At 47.8% G+C, this 21578-nt stretch overlaps 1 long non-coding RNA gene across 1 annotated transcript; it reads left to right on the forward strand.

Moving 5' to 3' along the window:
• Positions 1-15334: 15334 nt before the first annotated feature.
• Positions 15335-19835, forward strand: LOC119973487. The gene is made up of 2 exons (XR_005462326.1): positions 15335-16063; positions 19060-19835. It is a non-coding gene; the product is annotated as an uncharacterized LOC119973487 (long non-coding RNA).
• The last annotated feature ends 1743 nt before the right edge of the window (positions 19836-21578 follow it).

Raw genomic sequence — 21578 nt, forward strand, 5'->3', positions numbered from 1 at the left:
AAAACTCAAGTCTCCCAATGGCAAGAAGTCCTCCCAGACGCGCTCCACGCAACCAGATCCCTCCTCTGTACAGCTACAAATCAAACCCCTCATGAGCAACTCTTCATTTTCTCCAGGGGCACTACCACAGGAGTCTCACTTCCGGCGTGGCTGACGACACCAGGCCCGGTCGTCCTGAGGAAGCATGTCAGGGGGCACAAAACTGACCCCCTTGTTGAAAAGGTGCGCCTCCTCCATTCCAACCCCCAGTATGCATTTGTGGAGTTCCCGGATGGTCGCCAGGACACAGTATCCCTTCGGAACCTGGCACCCACTGGATCCAGCCCCCCCCCCACCCCCGCTGAGGAACCCCTTACCCCGTTCCCTATGCTGCCGCCCCTTCGCACCCCCGATTCCGCAAGCTCACCCCACCGGTTCCACGCGCCAGAACCAGCCCGCCCCCAGTCTCCGGTCGAGCCAGAGGTGTATTAAGTTCGGACGAGAGTCGCCCTGGAGTCTGCCATCGTACCCCAGCTCTCAACACCCACCCAGCCACCGCAAGAGGCTGCAACCCCGGTGCGCCGCAGATCGAAAAGAACAATTCATCCACCGGACAGACTAACTCTGTGAGCCACCACCCCCGCTGGACTCGATTTTTTTCACAGGGGGTGAATGTGATTCACACCGGATTATAATCTGTATATACATGTGTCTATATTGTAAGTGCAGTTGCACTACCTGACCACCAGGGGAGTAGCTCTGGGAATGCTCGAGAATTGTACTGGGCTTCTCCCTTGGCTCCGCCCAGGACTCCTCCCCCTTGAGCTGCTGTATAAAGATCAGTGCCACATGGTCAGCCGGCCAGTTCACCGAAAGTTCAATGGCTAACAGGCTGGCTCTGTTGTGAGTATATTAAAACCACTATTCTAATCCTACAAGCACGTGTCCGTAGAATTGTTGGTTCCAACATATACTACAAACAATAGAGGTTCCATCCCTGCACTGATCCCTGCAGAACGCCGCTAGCTACAAATCTCCATTCTCAAAAACATCCTTCCATCATTACTCTGTCTTCTATAACCAAGCTAGTTCTGTATCCATCTAGCCAGCCCACCCCGAATCCCATGTGATTTTAGTTTTTGTACCAGTCTGCCATGTGGGACCTTGTCAAACGCCTTACTAAAGTCCACATAAACTACATCCACAGGTTTCCCTCATCAATTTTCTTTGTCACCTCTTCAAATAACTCAATCAAGTTGGTGAGACATGATCATCCCCGCTCAAAACCATGTTGCCTGTCACTAACTAGTCCATGTACCTCCAAACGTGCTGTCCCTCAGTATCTTTTCCAAAAGCTTCCCCACACTGATGTCAGGCTCATCGGCCTATAATTTGCTGGAATATCCCTGCTTCCTTTCCTAAGCAAGGGAACAACATTGGCGATTCTCCAGTCCTCTGGAACATGTGACCTAATAACTCCTTATGTGGCTCGGCATCACACTTTATTTTATTACATTCTTTGAAGTGCCTTGCAGGGAGCGATTCAACAGCCTGGCCATGCCCGACTTGGTGTCGAGGCAAGGCCGCTGAATCTGACGTGAGGTCTCTCTTGGGATTTGCCTCACTTGGGACGCTCAAAATGCTTTGCGAGATTTAACAAAATTTTGCGAGATGTTGTGATCTCGATCTCGTGCTTACTGGGCCTGATCCAGATCTGCATATTTAAATGAGTCACTCGACCCATTTAAGTATGCGCTCGCGTATTTCTTCCGGAGCCTGGGACTTAACGGCAGTGCCTGGAAGACCTCGCATGGCGCCATTTAGTACTGGATTCCACAAGTTTGGACCAGTCGTAATGGCACTTGGTAGGGGGGGGGGGTCTCCCAGGTTATTAGAGATCCCCCGGTGGTCAGGGACAGGGCACCGTGGCACCTTGGCACTCCTTCTGGCATTCTGGTACCTTGGCACTGGCAGGGGCAGTGCCTGGGTGCCAGGTTGGCACAGCCAGGTATTAGCCCCGGGCGGCTTAACCAGGTGGGGGCAGTGGTGAGGAAGTGTTCCCGGAGGCCTCCCCAAGGTTTGGGGGGGGGGCTGGAAGAGGGGGGTGGGGAAGATTGGGGCAGAGAGACAAAATGGCATCCAATCATCGAACAGCCTTTTGTGCTAGGCTCACCGTCAGGAAATGACTCAAAACAAATCATAATAATACTAATCTTTACTAGTGTCACAAGTAGGCTGCAATTAAATTATTGTGGAAATCCCCTAGTCGCCACAATCCGCCTGTTCGGGTACACAGAGAATTCAGGATATCCAATTCACCTCACAAGCACATCTTTTCAGACTTTTATGGGAGAAAACTGGAGCACCCGGAGGGAACCCACGCAGACACGGGAAGAACATGCAGATTCGACACAGACAGTGACCCAAGCCTGGAATTGAACCTGGGTCCCTGATGCTCTGAAGCAACTGCAGCCTTGGCAGAGAGAAAACCCCCCAAAGTCAAAAAAAACCCAGCAAAGTACCATTGACTAGTGGGGTGTTTCTCGCTACTGCAGCCGCCAAGAAATACCCCGCCAAATGCGCCCAAAAACAGACATACATTTTCTTGCGTTGAATTGCGCCTGGGTGTTACATTAAGTTATAAAGTGCAATAAAAGTTTTTGTTTTTAGTGATGAGAATAAAGTGTACCCCTATCTTCAGTGTTCCTCTGCTGACCTAACTCTTGTTTTAATTTTACCTGAAATAGCTGAGCTAAGGTTTTAACATTTTCAGAATCTATAATGAAAATTCCTATTTTGGATATTCTCTCAAAATCTTATCATTAATTTGAGTACGATGATCCTCTTCTGTTCTTGGCATGACCATATGTTCTCTCTTCTCCTATCCAGTATCATCATTAAGACATGTTACATCATCACATATTCTTTCTACTTAGTGCCATCCACCCTGTTATAGACACTGTATCCCCTGAGAAAAGGTTCTGCAAATTTACTCACTATTATCCAAAGGTAGATCAAAAATAATACACAATAGTAGTTCAATTTTACAGCTGTTGTTAAAAATAGGAAATTCTGGAAATTACTTGACGAAAAAAGAGGTATGTTATTGATACATATGCACACCTTTCCTCGGCTCTAATTTCTGTAATTTTCTGTTGTTTTGTCAAAAGGTTCAACATTTATATTTTTCAAAATGTTCCCTTTTTCTATTGCTGCCGCGAGGTATGATTCGAGTACAATTCTGCATGAAATCCTAAGGAGGATTCTTGTGCCTTCTCTTGAGGCCTAGAAGCAAGTTCTCTGCCTTTCCCCACCACTGGCAGCTAAGGGGGAATTCCAGCATTGTGAACAAAGCCAAAAGAGTGGAGAAGAAAAAGGAACAGGTTGGATTGAGGAGGAGGAGGAGGAAGAACAAAGTGGGTGGCAGAATACGCCCAGGAAGAAACCGAGGAATTAAAGAAGCAAATCTAAGAAGTGGAACTCATTCAAGGAAGGACTCAAAAGAGGAACCTTTGTAAAAAGCACACCAACAGCTGCAAAATACTAATAAAGAGCCAGTGTAATTAAAAATTAGACACGAGAGAATGTAGCAGTGAGCAGGCAATCTTTTTTTTATCTGTGTTCACAGTTTTAGTCTCTGTATAATGAAAAGGTGATAGAGGTACCGGAGAACTGAGAGATTATATCAAAGAATCATAACATTTACAGTGCAGAAGGAGGCCATTTGGCCCATTGAGTCTGCCCAGGGCCTTGAAAAGAGCACCCTACTTAAGTCCACTTCTCCACCCTAGCCCCATAACCCACCTAACATTTTGGATATTAAAGGGCAATTTAGCATGGCCAATCCACCTAACCTGCACATCTTTAGATATCTAAGAGGAAAGGTAGAATAGTTGTCTTACAAAAGAGAAGGCTAAGGGATGACCTGATCAAGGCCTTCACAGTTATGAGAGGGTTTGACAAAGTAGACATACCAGAAATGTTTCCACTTGTAAGCAAGACTAAGGACTAAATAATACAAGGTGAGAATGGGCCTGTACTGATGTCAGGTGGCAGTCCCAATGTCATGACACCAGAACATGATAATACAGTAGACAGCTGGCCTAGAAATTGGGTGCTAATCAATCTCATTCATCCTTAGTACAATGTCCCTGGTGGTGTCATGGCTGTCATTATAGCCCTCTCCATTTGTTCTGGGGATCCTCACAGGTATCATGAACCATCACTTCAAAGAGACAAAATTACCCTTGTCACCCTGTTATGACACCCTGAGTAACTGCACGGTCAATTCCAGCCCCATCTGACCCCTCCCGGAGTCACAACACAAGTAAATTAATCAATAATATGGGCAGCACGGTACCACAGTGGATAGCACTGTTGCTTTACAGCTCCAGGGTCCCAGGTTCGATTCCCAGCTTGGTCACTATCTGTGCGGAGTCTGCACGTTCTCCCTGTGTCTCCGTGAATTTCCTCCGGCTGCTCCAGTTTCCTCCCACAAGTCCCGAAAGACATGCTGTTAGGTAATTTGGACATTCTGAATTCTCCTTCTGTGTACCCGAACAGGCGCCGGAATGTGGTGACTAGGGGGCTTTTCACAGTAACTTTATTGCAGTGTTAATGTAACCTACTTGTCACAGCAAAGATTTTTTAAAAATTAATTCTTTAAAAAATACCCGAAGTCTTTGGCCCTTGGCTGCCCACTAATTACAGTCACCAGGTCTGCAAATGTAAAAACAATACTGTTTATTTACAGCAAGAACTATAGTGAAATAAGCAGCAGATATAATTGGTTAACTATTAACTAACACCAAACTCCCACTTTAACTTACCCCACCCGCTACGCACTCACACAAGACTGACAAGCATAGATGGGTGGAAAGGGGTAAAAAAAATCATAAGTGAAAGGAAAAAGAGTCTTTGTTTCAGATGATGCTTTTAGTACACTTTTCTTCACAGTAAACTTGCAGATTAAAGTCTTTGGTTTGCAGACTGTAATGGTCTTCCATGTAGATTCACTCATTCAGGTTCTCTGTGGATTAGAAATGCAGTACCCATAACTCATCTCATCAAACCTTGCTTTCAGTTTGAGGTTTGTATTCACGCCTCTAGTTTCAGGAATACTACCCCCACGGGATTTCTGGAGAGATAGATAGAACCCACAGTAGTGTTCTGGAGAGAGCTGGATATTTTCTCTGCCAGAATCAAATCTGGAACTTTGGGACTCTGAAAACAAGTGGGAAAAGATTCAATCATCACTCATCACCAGGCAGAGCACAGCCTTTTGGGTCAATTCATTGCCCCCCAGCCAATCAATCAAACCGAGTACCAACCCATCTCTTTCACAGGTACCAGCAAATCTGAGGTCTCCTATTCAAACCAGCACAGACTAGCAAAGGGATCTCTCCTGCTTCTGGATTCTTCTGCTTAAAGCGACACGTCCATTAATCATCCATGGATCAAAATAGGAATGGCTAAATGTAAGGGGAATAAACAGGAAGGACCCTTTTGACTCAGAGGCCAACCATCCAGTGCATCAGGTCCATTAAACATGTCTGGCACTGGCAGTTCCTGGGAATGTGAGGGTTGCCCAAGCACCTAGCGCATACCTGCATAATTCTTCGATTGTGGCCATATACTAATGGGCATTTAAGGAGCGATAGCCACTCCTGTTCACAAATGTACAGGGCTGGCCTGCTGGAGCTTTTATGGTGACGTGAGTGCAGTCTATTTCTCTCTGAACCATGGATAAACATGTGATCACCGCAATGCCTCTGGTTAATTCAAGTTGTCTGTAATGGTCCATTGGAAATGCAATATACTGACCTGCCCACAACACGGTGATTTACAACAACTGTGTAATGCCACTGAGTCTACACAGGCAGCCTGGATAGATCCAATGGCAAAGACATTCACTCAACAGTTAATATATATTGTGAAGTGCTGCAGTCCCAGCACTGATCCTTGTGGCACTCCATTGATCACTGCCATCAAACCATCAGGGCATCACAGTAGCATTGTGGATAGCACAATCGCTTCACAGCTCCAGGGTCCAAGGTTCAATTCCGGCTTGGGTCACTGTCTGTGCGGAGTCTGCACATCCTCCCCGTGTGTGCGTGGGTTTCCTCCGGGTGCTCCGGTTTCCTCCCACAGTCCAAAGATGTGCAGGTTAGGTGGATTGGCCATGATAAATTGCCCTTAGTTTTGGGTGGGGTTACTGGGTTATGGGGATAGGGTGGAGGTGATAACCTTAGGTAGGGTGCTCTTTCCAGGAGCCGGTGCAGACTCGATGGGCCGAATGGCCTCCTTCTGCACTGTAAATTCTATGAAACCTGAGAAAGGCCCTACTTGAAAGGTCCTATCAATGCTCGTTGCTTCCTGTTACTTAGCTATTCCCCCATGCATGCCAATATATTACCTCCAACACCATGAGCAACCTACCTTGCTTGGAGCCTGCTCGCTGGCACCTTAGCAAATGCCTTTTGAAAATCCAAATATACAACATCAACTGGTTCTCATCCATCTACTCTAGTTGATACCTTCTCAAAGAACTCTAGTAAAGTTGTCAGACATGATTTCCCCTTTGTGGTACCATACTGACTGCATGATCAGATTATAACTTTCCAAATTCACTGCTGTTCTCTCCTTCATAATCAATTCTAATATTTTTCCAATAACTGGCTTTCACCTCTCTGAACTCCCCCCCCCCCCCCCCCCCCACCCCCCGAGGAGATGGCAACCACGATGGAGCAGAGACCTCAACACATTTTAACTGGGAGATTCCTTCCCATAGTCCTGGCTGTGGACATTTAATTATTTTTTACAAGCATCTTTCTGACAGGAGTGAGGAACAGCGCCTGGAATGGTTGCAACTGAGGGCAGCCTGAACGGAGAGATTAACCTGGAAATATCCGAATCTCTTGTTCCAGAGCTGCAATAACGGCTTTGTTCAACTTTGAAATGTCTGCCACATATGAGGTGATTCCTTTTTTCTTAAATGAAGATTGTCTGTTTTTTAAATTGTATTGCTCAGAGACTCTCCCATATCTGTCGAATACAGATTCTGTACCACAATTTGCTGTCCAGTAACTGCTCAAACCAATGCAGCCCTAGCATTTCTGGAACATAGCTAATTGAATCCCTTTGAATCGCACATTCATTGTTAGTGTGGGGCTTTAACTGTGCTGCCTACAAGATTGGCCTCTGCAGCGCCAAGGTAACAACATTATAAAATTTACCTTGATTCTGATGGGCAGAGTCAAGGCGGATCTATTGAGCTGGGATAGTCTTCCGCTATCGTTGGCAGGTCGGGTGCAGGTAGTTAAGATGAACATATTGCCGCGGTTTTTTTTATTTCAGTGCTTACCAATCTTTTTCCCCAAATCATTTTTTACGGGAGTGGATAGGTTGGTTTTGTCGTTTGTGTGGCAGGTAAGGTGGCAAGGATTAGGAGGACGGTGCCACAGAGAGGGTGACAGTCAGGGGGCTTGGTCCTTCTCAACCTCTTATGCTATTATTGGGCGACAAGTGCAGAGAAGGTGTGGGGTTGGAGCCGGAAGACAGAGGCTTTGTGGGTGCGGATGGAGACAGGCTCTTGCAAGGGGACACGGTTGTGGGCGCCTGCAATGGGACAACTCCCGTTTGCCCCAGGGAAGTTCTTGGGGAGTCCTGTGGTGGAGGCCATGCTGAAAATATGGAGGCAATTTTGGCACCACTTTAGGTTGGGGCAGGGTCGAAGTTGATGCCAATCCGAGGGAACCATGGGTTTGTGCCAGAGAAGATGGACACAAGGTTTCTGGGATGGGAGGAGCCAGGGGTGATGGAGATGAGGGACTTGTTTTTTGGAAAGGCAGTTTGCACGTTTGGAGGAATTGGGGGAGACGTTTGGGGTCCCACGTGGGATGGGTTTCAGATACATGCAGGTGCGGGATTTCGCGATAAAGCTTTTTCCAAACTTTCCTGTGGCACTGCCCTCCTCACCGCTGGAGGGGGTGTTGGTGATGGGGCTGGAGGGGGGGGTCATCTTGCCAATCTATGGGAGGATTAAGGACGAGAACAAGGATTCTTTCGAGGGCGTTAAGGCCAAGTGGGAGAAGGAGCTGGGGATCGCGCTGGAGGAGGGGCTGTGGCATGAGGTGCTGCGGACATTGAATGCCTCAACCTCGTGTCGGTAATACACAGAGCGCACTTGACGAAGTCAAGGATGAGCCGGCTGTTTGAGTGGATGGAGGATATTTGTGAGCAGTGTGGGAGGGGCCCAGCCAACTCTTCTGGTCCTGTCTGAAGTTGGAGTAATTTTGTAAGTCATTATTCAGCGCCATGTCGGTGATCTTGCATTTGGACCTAGAATCCAGTCCCCTGGAGGCAATATTCGGGATGTCGGACTTTCCAGAGTTGCAGACAGGAGTGGGGGCAAATGTTTTAGCCTTCGCCTCGTTGATCGCTCGCAGGCAGATTCTGTTGGGGTGGAGGTCAGCTTCTCCACCCTGTGCCTCGGAGTGGTTGGGGGATTTAATGGAGTTCTTGCACATAAAAAAGGTGAAATTTGCTCCAAGAGGGGCGAGCGAAGGGTTCCATAAAAGTAGGGTTTTCTTTATATGACATTTCGGGGAGCTGGTTACCATAAACTGCGGGTGGGGGTTGCAGGTGGTGAGATTGGTTGGGGGCGCGGTTTCAGGGTTTGGTGTGGGTTTATTTTGTTTTGTAATGTGTGTTTTAAATGTTAAAATCTTGAATTTGAATTAAAATACTTTTTTTTTTAATTTTACATTCAATGGCAGAAACACTCCACAGTAATTGATGATCTGCCAATGTACGATTAGTGGTTGGTCATTTTGTCTCACTCTGGCCTGAGATTCCACAACAAATCCAGAAGGTGACTTGGGCATCACAAAAGGGCAGAACATGAGTCCAGTCGAACAGTGTGGTGGTCGGGAACATCAAGAGCAATCAAAGAGACATTTTTAAAATGTCAGAAGTGCATGCTATACAGAACCTCTTGCCCCCACACATTTCCCTACCGGACCATGGGAATGGACCTATTCAGAAACAACAGCAAGTCCTTCTTCCTCAGTGTTGAATACTTCTCTTGGTGGAGAGAAGTGAAGCATTTACACACAATGACCATGGAGTTGTTTGTTAGGGTGTTGAAATAAATCATTATTACCCATGGCATCCCAGACCAAGTGATGTCCAACAGTAGCCCACAATTCACTAATGAATACTTTACTCATTTTGCAAAGAATTAAGACATCTCATCAGCTCCCAATTATATCCACAAGCTTCTGGTGAGATGGAAAGGAGCGTCACACTACTAAAATCATCTTGAAGAAAAACTACTACTTTCCAATGACATTTTTGATATACAGATCCACCCCACGTCAATGTGAATTGGCCCCATCAGATCAGTAGATAACTTTGCGCTCAACTTCTCTGACTAGATATAAAAGATCCTGTGGCAGAAATTTGATGAAAAGCAGGGGGGATTTCCCTGGTGTTTTGGTAATTATGCATCCCAAATCTACACCACAAAAACAGACTATCTGGTCACTACCATGTTACTATGTGGAATCTTGCTATGTGAAATTTGGTTGCATCCTTTCCAACAACAGTTTGCAGCTGTGTGCACCATCTACAAGATGGACTGCAGGAACTCACCCAATGTTCCTCAGGCAACACTTTCCAAACCCATGACCACTACCATCTAGAAGGACAAGAAAAGCAGATACCTGGGAACCCCACCACCTGGAGGCTCCCCTCCAAGTCACTCACCAGCCTGACTTGGAAATATATCACTGTTCCTTCACTGTCGCTGGGACAACATCCTGGGTCTCCCTCCCGAACAGCACAGTGTGTGTGTACCTACACCTCAAAGTCTGCAACAGTTCGAGAAGGCAGCTCACTACCACATTCTGAAGGGCAACTGGAGGTGGGCAATAAGTGCTGGCCTAACCAGTGACACCCATAGCTGGTAAATTAATTTTTTTTAAAGTTGCTGCACTTCAAAACATATTTAATCGGCTGTAAATCATTTTGCGTCATTTAGTGGTTGTGAAAAACACAATCTAAATGCAAGTCTTTCATTCCTCCTTGAATATGTATGCACTATCAATTACGACGAAACGAGAGTAGAGTGTAATCGAGGTTTTATTAAGCAGAGATGTGGAGCCTCCCGCAGCTGCTGCCGAAATGACTGCAGCTCGGAGAGCCCACACATTTATACTCCGCCTACTGGGTGGAGCCAGCAGGCAGGATCTACCCCCGTACCTGTAGTACAGGAGCCTTACCATATTACACTTCATATGTGATATATATACAACAGTGGTGACTACCACATTCACCCCCTGTTTAAAAAAAAGAGTCCAGCGGGGGTGGTGGAAGACTATTTACATGCATAGGTTAACATTTTAGGAAACGTTTACGAATTCAGACGATCAGGCGCCTTGATCCTCCATTGGGAGCGCCGCAGTCCCGGTGGCGATGCAAGCGTCGGTTCGGTTGCTGGTGACTCCGGGAATGTGTTGTCCTCATCCCTGGGTGGGGCCAAGGGGAGGACGGATCATCCTAGAGCGGGGGCTGTGGTGAGGTGCGCTGGGGAGAGGAAGGGTGATGCCGGGGCGGGGGGGGGGGGGGACCCAGCTGGTGCCAGGACCCTGAGGGAGACTGTGTCTTGGCGGCCGTCGGGGTGCGCCACGTGTGCGTACTGCGGGTTTGCATGGAGTAGCTGTACCCACTCAACCAACTGGTCCACCTTGTGGAGCTGCACGTGCTTGCGGAAGAGAATGGGTCCTAGGGCTGCCAGCCACGTTGGGAGCAAAACCCCGGAGGTGGACATCCTGGGGAAGGCAAAGAGACGTTCATGGGAGGTTTCATTAGTCTCAGTGCAAAGGAGCGACCGAATGGAGTGAAGGGCGTCGAGGAGGACCTCTTGCCAGCGGGAGGCCGGGAGATTCTTGGACTGTAGGGCCAGCTGGACGGCCTTCCAGACTGTCCCATTCTCCCGCTCCACCTACCCGTTTCCCCGGGGGTTGTACTTGTCGTCCTGCTCGAGACGATGCCCTTGCTGAGCAGGTACTGGCGCAGCTCATCGCTCATGAATGAGGATCCCCGGTCGCTGTGGATGTAGGCGGGGAAACCGAACAGAGCGAAGATGGTGTTGAGGGCTTTGATGACAGTAGCAGACATCATATCAGGGCATGGGAAGACAAAGGGGAATCTGGAGTATTCGTCGACCACGTTAAGGAAGTACGTGTTTCGGTCAGTGGAGGGGATGGGCCCTTTGAAATCCACACTGAGGCATTCAAAGGGGCGGGGAGGCCTTCACTAGGTGTACTCGGTCTGGCCGGTAGGAGTGCAGTTTGCACTCCGCGCAGACTTTTTAAAAAAAAATTTTTTATTGAAAAATTTTGAATTTATACAACAACATCAAACCATACTAAAATACCAACAATAACAATAATGACAACAATCATGAACCTTCGCCCCTCCTCAATGAACAACCCAACATATTAACAACAACTTAAATTAACACAATGTTAAGTTACATAACCGTAGTGAGAAAAAAAAATAGAAACTATAATGAGGAACACCCTCCCTTGCCCCCCCCCCCCCCCCCCCCCCCCCGGGTTGCTGCTGCTATTGATCAAGATACCTATCTTTGAGCCAGGAAGTCCAGAAAAGGCTGCCACCGTTTATAGAACCCTTGTACTGATCCTCTCAGGGCAAATTTGACCCTTTCCAGCTTTATAAATCCCGCCATGTCATTGACCCAGGTCTCCACACTTGGGGGCCTCGCATCCTTCCACTGCAGCAAGATCCTCCGCCGGGCTACTAGGGACGCAAAAGCCAGGACACCGGCCTCTTTCGCCTCCTGCACTCCCGGCTCCACCGCAACTCCGAAAATCGCGAGTCCCCATCCTGGTTTGACCCTGGATCCAACCACCCTCGACACCGTCCCCGCCACCCCCTTCCAGAATTCTTCCAGTGCTGGGCGTGCTCAGAACATATGGGCATGATTCGCTGGACTCCCCGAACATCTGGTGCACCTGTCCTCACTCCCAAAGAACCTACTCATCCTAGTCCCGGACATGTGGGCCCGGTGCCGCACCTTAAATTGGATGAGACTAAGCCTCGCACATGAAGAGGAAGAGTTGACTCTCTCCAAGGCATCCGCCCAAGTCCCGTCCTCTATCTGCTCCCCAAGTTCCCCCTCCCATTTAGCTTTCAGCTCCTCCACTGACGACTCCTCCACCTCCTGCATTACCTTATAAATGTCAGACACCTTCCCCTCTCCGACCCACACCCCCGAAAGCACTCTGTCCATCGTCCCCCACGAGGGCAGCAAAGGGAATCCCTCTACCTGTCGCCTAGCAAATGCCTTTACCTGCAAGTATCTGAACATGTTCCCTTGGGGAAGCCCAAATTTATCTTCCAGTTCCCCCAGGCCCGCAAACCTCCCGCCAATAAACAGGTCCCTCAATTTACTGATGCCCACCCTTTGCCACCCCCTAAATCCCCCATCCTTGTTTCCCGGGATGAACCGATGATTGCCACCCAATGGAGCCTCCATCGAGCCCCCTGTTTCCCCCCTATGCCGTCTCCACTGTCCCCAGATTCTTAGGGTCACCACCACCACCGGGCTCGTGGTATACCTATTAGGGGAGAGCGGCAACGGCGCCGTTACCATGGCACCCAGGCTCGTACCTCTACATGACGCCATCTCCATTCTTTTCCACGCCGCCCCTCCCCGCTCCATCACCCATTTATGCACCATTGACACATTGGCCGCCCAATAGTACCCCAAAAGGTTGGGCAGCACCAGCCCGCCTCTATCCCTCCCTCGCTCCAGGAAAACCCTCTTCACTCTCCGAGTCCCATGTGCCCACACAAAGCTCAAGATACTGCTAGTCACTCTCCTAAAGAAGGCCCTGGGGATGAAGATGGGCAGGCACTGAAAGAGGAACAAGAACCTCGGAAGCACCATCATTTTGACGGACTGCAGCCCCCCCCGCCAACGACAATGGCAGCATGCCCCACTTCTTGAACTCCTCCTCCATCTGATCTACAAGCCTGGTGAAATTATGTTTGTGAAGAGTCCCCCAGTCCCTGGCCACCTGCACCCCCCAGGTACCTAAAACTCTCCCTTGCCCGCCTAAGTGGGAGCCTACCAATTCCTTCCTCCTGGTCTCCAGGGTGCACCACAAACACCTCACTCTTGCCTAAATTTAGTTTATAACCTGAAAAGGTCCCAAACTCAGCTAGCAGCTCCATCACCCCCGGCATCCCTCCCACCGGGTCCGCCACATACAGTAACAGGTCATCGGCATACAACGACACCCTATGTTCCTCCCCACCTCGCACCAAACCTCTCCACCTCTCTGAATCCCTCAACGCCATCGCCAGCGGCTCGATTGCCAATGCAAACAATAAGGGGGACGGGGGCAACCCTGCCTGGTCCCTCGGTAAAGCCGGAAGTACTCCGACCTCCTCCCATTCGTGGCCACGCACACCATCGGGGCCTCATATAGCAGCCTCACCCATCTAATAAACCCTTCACCAAATCCAAACCTCCCCAACACCTCCCATAAGTACCCCCACTCCACTCTATCGAAGGCCTTCTCCGCATCCAGCGCCACCACTATCTCTGCCTCCCCCTCAATCGCCGGCATCATGATGACATTCAACAATCTCTGCACATTCGTGTTCAGCTGCCTTCCCTTCACAAACCCTGTCTGGTCCTCGTGTACAACCCCTGGCACACAGTCCTCTATCCTGGTGGCCAGGATTTTTGCCAGCACCTTGGCATCTACGTTGAGTAGAGATATGGGCCTGTATGAACCACACTGCTGGGGGTCCTTGTCCCTCTTTAAGATTAACGAGATCAGCGCCTGCGACATAGTCGGTGGCAGAGTCCCCCCTTCCCACGCTTCATTAAGTGTCCGCACCAGCAAGGGGCCCACTAGGTCCACAAACTTTTTATAAAATTCCACCGGGAACCCATCCGGCCCCGGTGCCTTCCCTGACTGCATCTGCCCGATCCCCTTAACTAGCTCCTCCAGCTCAATCGGTGCACCCAACCCCTCCACCTGCTCCTCCTGCACGTTCGGGAAAGGCCGTCGAGGAACCTCTTAATTCCCCTCCTCTTCCCCGTTGGCTCCAACCGGTACAGTTCCCCGTAAAAGTCCTTGAAGTAAAAGTCCCCGTGTGGTCGGGGGCGTATACTTGTACATTGCGGGAGGCGACTGTTAGTGAGATTGCGTGTTTCTTGGTCGCCGCAAGGTCGAGGGTAGCCCCTTCTAAGAGGCACTGGCAGATATACACCGACCCTATGCCTGTAACGAAAGCATCCCTAATTAGGAGTTCGGAATGTTCAACGGCCGAAACGGCCTGGCAGTCGCAGTCCCTCGCCAGGACGTGCAGGGCACGCCAGAAATCTTCCAGACTCACCGGGGAGTTGATGCCGCGTGGACAGGTGGTGCCTGGCTAGATTTTGTTGGTCTGCTGAGTGTAGTTTTCCTTCAGTAGCGCCATGGCCTCAATGTAGATAGGCGCGTCCCGGATGAGGGAAAAACTATCGGAGCTCAGCCGCGTATACAGGATCTGGAGCTTCTGTGCCTCTGTGGGCGGTTCTGTCGCAGATCCGACGTATGCTTCAAGCAAGCTAGCCAATGTGCGAAGGCTGTCTTGGTGTTGTCTGCTTGAGGGTGCAGCTGCAGGCGATCCGGCTTGATGCGGAGATCCATCGTAAAATCTCTGCGTAATAAACTGATGCACTATCAATTACGACGAGACGAGAGTAGAGTGTAATCAAGGCTTTATTATGCAGAGATGTGTAGCCTCCCGCAGCTGCTGCTGAAATGGCTGCAGCTCGGAGAGCCCACACATTTATACTCTACCTAATGGGGAGCCAGCAGGCAGGGATCTACCCCCATACCTGTAGTACAGGAGCCTTACCGTATTACACCTCACATGTGATATATCTACAACAGTGGTGACTACCACATTCAGCAATTGAGTGCCAATAATCTTTATTATTGTCACAAGTAGGCTTACATTAACACTGCAATGAAGTTACTGTGAAAAGTCCCTAGTTGTGACATTCCGGCGACTGTTCAGGAGGGACAGTTCAGATTGTCCAATTCACCTAACAAGCACGTTTTTGGGGACTTGTGGAAGGAAACCGCAGCACCCAGAAGAAACCCATGCAGACTCCACACAGTGACCAAAGTGGGAATTGAACCTGGGTACCTGGCGTTGTGAAGCAACAGTGCTAACCATTGTGCTACTGTCCCTGTGGGTTAGAAAATTCCAAAGATTAACAACCCTCTCTGATTACCAGTCCTAAATGGTTTATCCCCGCATCCTAAAACCTCGGACCAGAGGAAACAGCCTCTCGGCTTTACCCTGTCAACCCCTCTCAGAAACCTCTATCTTTCGATGAGACCCTCTCAGAATTCTCCCAAGCTTCAAGAAAAGATTGTGGAACTTTACTGCAAGGCGCCTGCCCGTGGCCATTGCGGACATAACAAGTCACTGAACTATCAAAACAAATTCTGATCTAGTATTTGGATCACCGCTTTACCGAGTGCGCCCTCGCCACCTCTTCCCTTTCCGAAACATGCATTCCCGGTTTAAGGTGCCGTTTGAGGATGAAGGTTAGCCTCCTCTCGCTTCAGACGGGACTACTGGGGAAAATGTGTATGGCTTGGGAACCCGGAAGGGTGGAGACTATGCAAGGAACAGCTGTAAACTCGGCGTCATTTTACGGTGAAGTTATTGCAGCTCAGTTTGAAACGCAGGAAGTGGGGCTGAATCTTTCACATCCTCTATTTGAGAGCTGAAGGAGGAATAAAATATGCTTTCGCTCTGACTGTCACCCGCTGGCAGGTCGAGGTAGGAACAAATCTGAGCAGAGCGTGTGGGAAGAGATCGATCGTCTTTCAGCCAAGTAAATAAAAAAAGACGGATCAAAATCCAGGCAAGGAGGGAGAAATCGTTGGTCCCGAAGGATACCTGCGGCATCGGAATTGATTGAATCAATGTCCTTGTGGTTTACTTGTCAATTTCCGGTCTTCAGCTTGGATTCCCGGTAAGACAACTTGGGACAACGTTTAAAGAAAGTTAAATGTGACTTCAGATGATAAGTTTGTTTTGCAGCTAAAGTCAGCGACTTCCGTGTCTGTTTCACTTTTATTAACATTATCCCAAGTACTTTGCAGTTGCATCATTGTGTCTGGTGACTACCTGTCACGTTAATATCACAACAGGGTGAAAAGTCAATGTTGCCAATTGTCACTTCTTTGGGGGAGGTTTAAATGGTTCTGAATTCATGTTTTTTTTTAAAACTAAAGTTTGAATGATCTGTCGTTGTTGTTGATTTTTAGAGAATACTGCTGTGTTATGTATCACGTCCACCAACGTGATTTAATCCGAGGGTAAAAACTCCCAATTCTATTAACTGCTATATTCGAGAAAGTATTTAACTCCTGTTCTACTGGACTGTGGGACTCCCTCGGGTTACTTAATTCAATTATTTAACAAATACTTTAAGAAGTAGGATCCGATTATTGGATTCGATGAGATATTAAATTCGTTGTTGATCTTTTCTGTGCTAGACCTCATGGGAGTCTCTCTCTCTCTCTCTGCTGCACTGGACTATTATCGATTGTGATGATACTGCCTGTGGATTTAACCCCGGTGTGGGGGTACGGGAACTATCCCAAAATGACAGCAGCCAGTGTGTAGTGAATGCTTACAGGGATCAGCCGAGGTTGTTAAGAGTCTGAGAGAAGGTGCACTGAGACAATATACAATTTAAAATGATTTTTCGGGCCTGTTGATTGTAGCGAGTGGTCAGAGCTAAAGGTTTTGAGCTCCCCCCAGCAAAGAAAAGACCAGGGTAAACGTAGGGTGGTATGTGGGGGTTGGGAAGATAGAAAAATTCAAGAGATTGATTGATCCTTCTTCTGTGTTTGAGAAGGGAGAGAGTAAAACCAGGCTCAGGCAATCCTATAAGGACACTCAAATCCTTGTGAGACTCGAGTACTTTATAAGAGATGCAGGTTGGTGTTACATCATCCTACCCAGAAACCAAGAAGGTCTCTACCTACATAGAACATTACACCACAGTACAGTACAGGCCCTTCGGCCCTCGATGTTGTGCCGTCCTGTGAAACCCCTCTAAAGTCCCTCTACACTATTTCCTTATCGTACATATGCCTATCCAATGACCATGTGAATGCATTTAGTGTTGGCGAGTCCACTACTGTTGCAGGCAGGGCACTCCACGCCCTTACTACTCTCTTGAGTAAATAATCTACCTCTGACATCTGTCCCATATCTATCTCCCCGCAATTTAAAGCTATGTCCCCTCATACTGGACATCACCATCCGAGGAAAAAGGCTCTCATTGTCCACCCTATCTAATCCTCTGATCATCTTGTATGCCTCAATTAAGTCACCTCTTAACCTTCTTCTCTCTAACGAAAACAGCCTCAAGTCCTTCAGCCTCTCCTCTTAAAATCTTCCCTCCATACCAGGCAACATCCTTGTAAATCTCCTCTGTACCCTTTCCAATGCTTCCACATCCTTCCTATAATGTGGCGACCAGAACTGCACGCAATACTCTAAATGTGGCCGCACCAGAGTTTTGTACAACTGCAACATGACCTCATGGCTCCGAAACTCAATTCCTCTACCAATAAAAGCTAGCACACCGTACGCCTTCGTAACAACCCTCTCAACCTGGGTGGCAACTTTCAGGGATCTATGGACATGGACACTGAGAGCTCTCTGCTCGTCCACACTACCAAGAATCTTACCATTATTCCTTCCAAAATGAATCACCTCACACTTTTCTGCATTAAACTCCATTTGCCACCTGTCAGCCCAGCTCTGCAGCTTATCTATGTCCCTCTGTAACTTGTAACATCCTTCTGCACTGTCCGCAACTCCGCCGACTTTAGTGTCATCTGCAAATTTACTCACCCATCCTTCTACGCCCTCCTCCAGGTCATTTACAAAAATGACAAACAGCAGCGGCCCCAAAACAGATCCTTGTGGTACACCACTAGTAACTGGACACCAGTCAGAACATTTCCCATCAACCACCACCCTTTGTCATCTATCAGCTAGCCAATTTCTGATCCAAACTGCTAAATCACCCTGAATCCCATGCCTCTGTATTTTCTGCAATAGCCTACCGTGGGGAACCTTATCAAACACTTTACTGAAATCCATATACACCACGTCAACTGCTTTACCCTCATCCACCTGTTTGGTCACCTTCTTGAAGAACTCAATGAGGTTTGTGAGGCACGACCTACCCTTCACAAAACCATGTTGACTATCTCTAATCAAATTATTCCTTTCCAGATGATTATACATCCTATCTCTTATAAACCTTTCCAAGACTTTTCCCACAACAGAAGTAAGGCTCACTGGTCTATAGTTACCGGGGTTATCTCTACTCCCCCTCTTGAACAAGGGGACAACATTTGCTATCCTCCAGTCTTCTGGCCTATTCTTGTAGACAAAGATGACTTAAAGATTAAAGCCAAAGGATCAGCAATCTCCTCCCTAGCTTCCCAGAGAATCCTAGGATAAATCCCATCCGGCCCAGGGGACTTATCTATTTTCACACTTTCCAGAATCGCTAACACTTCCTCCTTATGAACCTCAAGCCCTTCTAGTCTAGTCGCCTCAAGTATTGAGAAAATTCCCTGTCTTGCCTTCTGTTTTAGGGAATATATATGTATAGACATAGAAAAATAACAGGCAGGAAAATATCATTTTGTCCATCAAGCCTGCCCCACACAAGGGTAGGAGAATTAGGAGCAGGAGTGGGTCATTTGGCTCCTTGATCCTGCTGCACTGTTTGACCAGCTCATGGCTCAGCCGACTGTGGCCTCAGCTCCACTTTTCTGTCTGCATTCCCATCATCACTCTTGACTCCCTTGTCAATCAGAAAACTGTCCAACTCAGGATTGCCTGTTTTAATTGTTGGAGCTTGTAGTATATATCATTCTTAGCCACAAAGTGATTGGATCATTTATTAGTTGGACTATTCTTCGCTACCCTATTCAGCAACAACGGTGTCAAGTTATATCCAGGCCAGAAGCTCCATGATTTAACATTAATCTGTGCTGAATTGAAGAGCTGTCATTGACTTCAGCAACCCTGGGTGAGTGGCATCAAGGCAAACTGTAGAATCACAGTTCAACCAGGATTTCCTGTCTCCTGCCAATGTTTGGGAAGTGTGGGGGTAGATGTTAAGGCTGGTTTACTGCTGTCTGTGGTAGAAATGCCCACCAGTTCTCACTAAAAGACAGACTATTTTGAGGAAGCACCATTTGGCTGTCAGTGCCATTTCAGGAGCAACGGGGAGAGAATATTATAAATGGCTGTCAGTGAAGGGGTGAGTCATTCTAGGGGTACAAGAGGGAAGGAGAGATCAGCAGATTGGCACGTGATCTATCAACGATGTTTGCAAACTTAATTTGACTTGTCAACATTGGTGAATATTGTCCATTGCCATTTCAGCGAAGTGTAATGGTGGCGTGTTCATTTGAGCACACAAGAGCCTGATTCTGGATTCTGACTTTGCAAAAAATTTGCTTGTAATTTACTTGTACTGCTCTGGGATGTTGGTCGTGTTGGGAACAATCTGACTGAGGTGATGAATTAAGTGTGATAGGTGAAGTATATATTTTTTTCTCTGTTGTGTATTTGTACCAAAATAAGATTGAAGGACTTTTACAAATAGAAATCTGAATTAATAACAGGGAATGCTGAAAATGTGCAGTCAGTCAGCTAGCTTCTGTGGAAGGAGAAACTCACCTTTAATCTACATTGGAAAAAAATAGAGATGGACCCAAGTTTTTAAACAAGTACAGAAGCAACAAATTGGGAAGGGAAGAAAAGAATCACTGAAATTTATGACAGAAGGGAGCCACTTGGTCCATCATGCCTGTGCTGGCTGAAAAATATCTATCCCTAATCCCAGTTTCCAGCTCTTGGTCTATTAGAACATAGAACAGTACAGCACAGAACAGGCCCTTCGGCCCTCGATGTTGTGCCGAGCAATGATCACCCCACTCAAACCCACGTATCCACCCTATACCCGCAACCCAACAACCCCTCCCCTAACCTTACTTTTTAGGACACTACGGGCAATTTAGCATGGCCAATCCACCTAACCCGCACATCTTTGGACTGTGGGAGGAAACCGGAGCACCCGGAGGAAACCCACGCACACACGGGGAGGACGTGCAGACTCCGCACAGACAGTGACCCAGCCGGGAACCGAACCTGGGACCCTGGAGCTGTGAAGCATTTATGCTAACCACCATGCTACCATGCTGCCGATGTAGGTTATGGACAGTCAGCTAGCTTCTGTGGAAGGAGAAACAGTCTTGGGAGGTTATGTCTTGTCTTGTAGGTTATGGAACTTCAAGGGCATATTCAAGTACTTTTTAATGTGATGGCAAATTCTGCACCTTCTAGACCTTTAATGTTGATTCTTTCACAGTTAATATTAGGGTAGTTGAAATCTCCCATTATTCCTGCCCTACTGTTTCAACTTCTCAGAAATATATCTGCATATTTGTTCTTCGATCTGACTGTTTTGGGGGTCTATAGTATACTTCCAGCAGTTTGTTTGCCTGTTTACTCCATATGGTTTCATTTGATCCCTACACCTTATTCATCTCTCCTAACAGTTATAATTGTATCAATATTGTGACCATCCTCCTTTTCTCATCTGAAACCCAGTAACCAATAACATTGGGCTGCCATTCCTGTCTTTCTTTCGGTCAAGTTTCATTAATCGATATGATATCATAATTCCGTGGGGCAGCACGGTAGCATAGTGGTTAGCATCAATGCTTCACAGCTCCAGGGTCCCAGGTTCGATTCCCGGCTGGGTCACTGTCTGTGCGGAGTCTGCACGTCCTCCCCGTGTGTGCGTGGGTTTCCTCCGGGTGCTACGGTTTCCTCCCACAGTCCAAAGATGTGCGGGTTAGGTGGATTGGCCATGCTAAATTGCCCGTAGTGTCCTAAAAAGTAAGGTTAAGGGGGAGTTGTTGGGTTACGGGTATAGGGTGGATACGTGAGTTTGAGTGGGGTGATCATTGCTCGGCACAACATCGAGGGCCGAAGGGCCTGTTCTGTGCTGTACTGTTCTAAGTCTAAGTCTAAGTGTCTATCTGTGTCCTCAGCTCATTCATTAGATTCGCCCTTACATTGAAGTATATGTCAATAGCATAGCCAAATGCTATTTTCTAGACTTTAATACCTCTGCTTTCCATATTCGTTTACTAATTTTCTGTCTTTCATTCTCAATTTTACATCTTTCACCCTTCTGATTATGATCTCGGGTTCCAAATGCCATTCCAAACCTGTTTCAACCCTCCCCAGCAGCTCTAGCAAACCTCCCCACGATAATGCTCCCAGCCCTATTAAGGTGAATCTGTTTTCTTTGGGACCCATCTCTCCAAAATCAGTCCCCTAAAGTCCTCCTTCCTGTACCACCTCTTCAGCTCCACACACAACTATATTTCTTCCTATGTCTATTCTCACTGGCACTTGGTACCAATAATTCAGAG

This window comes from Scyliorhinus canicula, chromosome 11 (genome assembly GCF_902713615.1).
Source record: "Scyliorhinus canicula chromosome 11, sScyCan1.1, whole genome shotgun sequence".
Lineage (NCBI taxonomy): Eukaryota > Metazoa > Chordata > Chondrichthyes > Carcharhiniformes > Scyliorhinidae > Scyliorhinus > Scyliorhinus canicula.